Below are 4,166 nucleotides of genomic sequence, written 5' to 3'. Positions count from 1 at the left end.
CATGAATTTATATTACAAAATGCTAAATAATATATATTTTCTAAATACATATTTAAATATTCAATCAACAATGTTTTTAAAAAATGCATTTTAGTAACTTTTAAAATAATGCAGATGTACAGCAACTCTCTCTCCCTTCTCTTATATGATCACACATTCACATTAGTTCAAAGCCTGTAAACGCACAGACAATAGATTCATGTATTCCTGCAATCATTGTCACGCCACCTGAGCCAGACTTCATACCTGCTTTTGTTTGTGACACAGAGGAAGTTTGGAGGAAGTGGAAGTACAACAAGCCACAGAACAGAAGGACAGATATACAGACAAGGGAGGGTAATGACTATATCCATCACTGTGACACACACCGGCACTCTTCATGGATCAGAGGCTTTAAGTGCCGAGCTATGGTGAGTTCGACAATAATACACAATACAATACCAACCAGTGAGCTGATTTATTATGGAGCTGACCTGCCCCCACACTGCTTGTAGGAACATAACCTTGAATGTGTTTACAGTATGTGTGTGAGTGATCTTCTTTGAACAGGAGTGGTAATGAAATGTAATGTCATTTCCTTACAAAATGATAGAGAATAGGAGCATACAGAGTTGTGACTGTACCAGCTTCACTTTCTCCTGTCAATTGCATTTCACTGTAAACACAAACCAATGTGTCTTCTTCACATCGTTCTTAAACAAGTTATCAATTTAGCTCAAAGTCAAACAAGGTGGATGCATTTTCTCTGTAAAAAAGAAGAATTTAAACTTAAAAAACAGAATTCACATGATTTATTTTCAGTGACTCACTTGTACCCGTGTCTCTGTCTGTTTTAGGAAAAAAAGAAAGAAGTCAGGAAATGACTTTTCCCAAGGACAGCATTTTTGTTTGCCATTCCAATTATTGCAGCATAAAAGATCATGCAAACCAGCGCCACCATTTCAAAGGCTTTCTGTGTCATAAAGAAGTCACATAATGTTTCCCTGCTGCTCAGACACAAAACACCATCATTATCTGTGAGGAGTAAATTATTTCCATGGGAAATATGCACTTAGAGTGGATTTAAAAAAGATTTGGTTTGTTGTGGAAGGAACTTAAATCTTGGAATTAAAGATGCTAACTAGAGATGCTATTTTATGGCATTTTGTAAGAATAAAATCAATTGAAACAGTGACAAATGTACTGTAGGTCACAGTCTTCTTTCTGATTTCATGTTGGGAGTGGGAGTACAGTGATCCCTGGTGATTCTGGTTTTGTTATTTTTTGTACTCTCTGGAGTACATTTTTGGAGTTAGTTTTTGCACTAACTGATTTAAATCTTATAATATCTGTGCCATTAAAACTGTAACATAATACATACATTTTATTTTACAGTTTATATAACCATTTAGACATTTGCATTGTTTTTGTTTTACACTAGGACTTTCAATTAAAAGTAAAACATAACACTGCACAGACTGTCAGCACACAAAGAGTGTCGACCTGAGTGCCTGAACTGTTTGAGAGAGTCTAGACCCTCCCCCTAGCGTATGGACTTCAGCTCTGTGACTTGTATCTTTACATTGAGCCAATCAAAAATATTTTTGTACTGACTGAGCAACAAGCTAGACTTTGTTAAGCTCTTACATGACAATTACTGTAAAAACTTAATTTCACCAAGCGCATAATAGTCCTCATAATATAATATTATGAGAACTATAATTCACTGGGTCCTGGTCACACTGTCGCGGCACTGGGATACTTGAATAGAACAGATCCATGTTGTTAGTAACACCTGTTCTTTTCCTATTATGACAACTAAAGAAGACCTATTGAGTCTCAAAACAGTTACAGCCAACTGAGAGGAACTCTTGGGACATGGTTTCACTATGGGATGATAAAATAAATGTTCACTTAAAACATATATAAAAAAGTATAATTACATGATAACTGTCATGATTTAAATAAAACTATAACTATGTTTATGTTTGTGCTAATTTTACACATTGAAAACTAATTATTTCATGCAAAAGTAGCATTGCAGCGTTAAAAGAAACATTTACAAACACAAATTCAATCAATGAATAATCAGATAAAAGTGTAAGTGTACATTGAGCAACACACTGCAATGCCTACCTGCTCATTCATATGTCCTACTGAATACACAATACAGTGGGATGCAATTTAAGAATACACGCACTATACCATTTTAACCCTTTATCTGCCTGGATGGTGAAGCATCCATATGAAACTCTTGCATTATTTTTAGCTGCATTTCCTCTTTCTGTGTCTCTGTCTGTTGCCCCTTTGCTAATCTCGTCCTTTGACCCTCACTGTCTGTCTTTTCTCTCTCTTTCTCTTCTGTCTCTATCCACCTTTCTCTCTCTGTCAAAGTGTGCCACGGTCTCCAGTTTTGCCTTACGTGACTGGAGCTCATATCAGGGAGAATAATTTATGGCTACCATGAATAAGAGATGCTGTGGAGTTTCCAATGATTCAGTTCTGATATGGAAACAGTCTGAAATATTTGGACAGCGGAGGATTGAGTGATCAGTGTTTGCCGGCCTGTTGTTGGCAAACACATGTCAGTGAAACCGAAGACCCATGAGGCTGGAGGAGAGGAGTGGAGAGGAAAGAAGAGGCGAGGAAGGAAAAGGACACAGTAAATTAGCAAAATAAAAATATGAGGAGGAGTAAAAGGGGACAGAAAGAAAGGAATACAAAAGGAATGTAAAATGTGTTTTTCATTCATTGCAGTCAACATCACAGGTAGTTTCAATCAAAGCCCAGGTCACCACATGCTGCATCGTGACACATTGGGTAAGTATTGTATAGGTGTTCCTGTGAAAAGCTGATATTGGAATGATTAATAGAAGTGTTAACACAATTATCACATGCACACATCAGGTGTCTATCATCTGTCTTTCTCCCTACAAATGCTTGGTGATGAAAGATGAGAAGCAGGGGTTAATGCATCAGGAGTTACATTTAGGCCTATCTCACTTAGCATACACACAAATACCTCTACTAGAATCTCTAATAATAAATGTGCTCCTGCTCTGTTAACCTATGTCATTTTAAGTGTCTTCCTACCAATTGCGTCTTGTTCAAAATATAGCGATGCTCATCTGTAAATTGACACCCACAGAGAACATAACGGGTAAGTGGAGTTCATCCTATAATTATACTACAGCATTACTCATGGAAGACAAGATGATAAGATAAGACCAAATTAAATTGAATGTTCGAATCCAGTAGTTCAAGCTATACTAGCTGTATAGCTTTATATATAGCATTGTTGGTTAGTCCACTGCTTTGTTTCAGACTGAGATGTCTCAACAACTATTTGATGGACTGTCAGGAAATGTTGCTTTAGCTTGCTTTGTGATGCCCACACAATGCATTCTACTAACATCATCTAGTGCCACAAATAAAAGTTTTTACTTATCCACTGAACAGCTACTGTATGGAATGGCACAGAATTGTGTACAGACATTCATGGTTCCCCCACAGCATTTTCGATTCACTCTAGTGATCCCCTGACTTTTCCTCTAGTGCCACCATGAGGTTTATAAATCGGGTTTTGAGTGAAATGTCTCACCACTTTTTAGATGGGTTGTCATGAAATTTTGTTACGTTCCCCTTGACACAAATTGTAATGGTGACCACCTGACATTTCATCAAGCGAGATTATCAGGTCATTTTTATTTGTCTTATGATTTGGTTTATGAGCAAACGCCTGTGAAAATAATAATAATGATCCTATAAACCTGAGCTGTACTGTGTGCTTTGTGCTATTGGGCAAATGTTAGCATGCTAACATGCAAAACTATGAATATGGTAGATATTACACTTGCTAAACATCAGCATGTCATTGTGAACATGGTAACATGTCAGTATTTTAGCATTTAGCCTAAAGCACCACTTTGCCTAAGTACAGCCCCACAGAGCTGCTTGTGTGGCTGTAGACTCTTAGTCTTGTTAAATTATCTGTAGGCAAATATTTATTTTAGAAGGAACCTTATTGACTGCTAATGAGGTCAAAAAGAATGAATCAGTCAGTAATGTGCTGCACAATATTTGTCAGTGCCTTCTAAAACTGTTTCAAATGGCTGTTGAATAAATTATTAATATGAGCGTTATCAGATCTGCAACCTCTGTGTTCTATATCGGTTGAGTTTAGAGAA

The 4,166-nt window shown here is 36.9% G+C and overlaps 1 long non-coding RNA gene across 1 annotated transcript; it reads left to right on the top strand.

Moving 5' to 3' along the window:
* Positions 1–282: 282 nt before the first annotated feature.
* Positions 283–1,125, top strand: LOC123974293. Its single transcript, XR_006825810.1, has 2 exons — positions 283–410; positions 837–1,125. It is a non-coding gene; the product is annotated as an uncharacterized LOC123974293 (long non-coding RNA).
* Positions 1,126–4,166: the final 3,041 nt, after the last annotated feature.

Source organism: Micropterus dolomieu, linkage group LG07 (genome assembly GCF_021292245.1).
Source record: "Micropterus dolomieu isolate WLL.071019.BEF.003 ecotype Adirondacks linkage group LG07, ASM2129224v1, whole genome shotgun sequence".
NCBI lineage: Eukaryota > Metazoa > Chordata > Actinopteri > Centrarchiformes > Centrarchidae > Micropterus > Micropterus dolomieu.
Note: the sequence above shows the minus strand (reverse complement) of the source record. Positions and strands in the feature narration are given on the sequence as shown.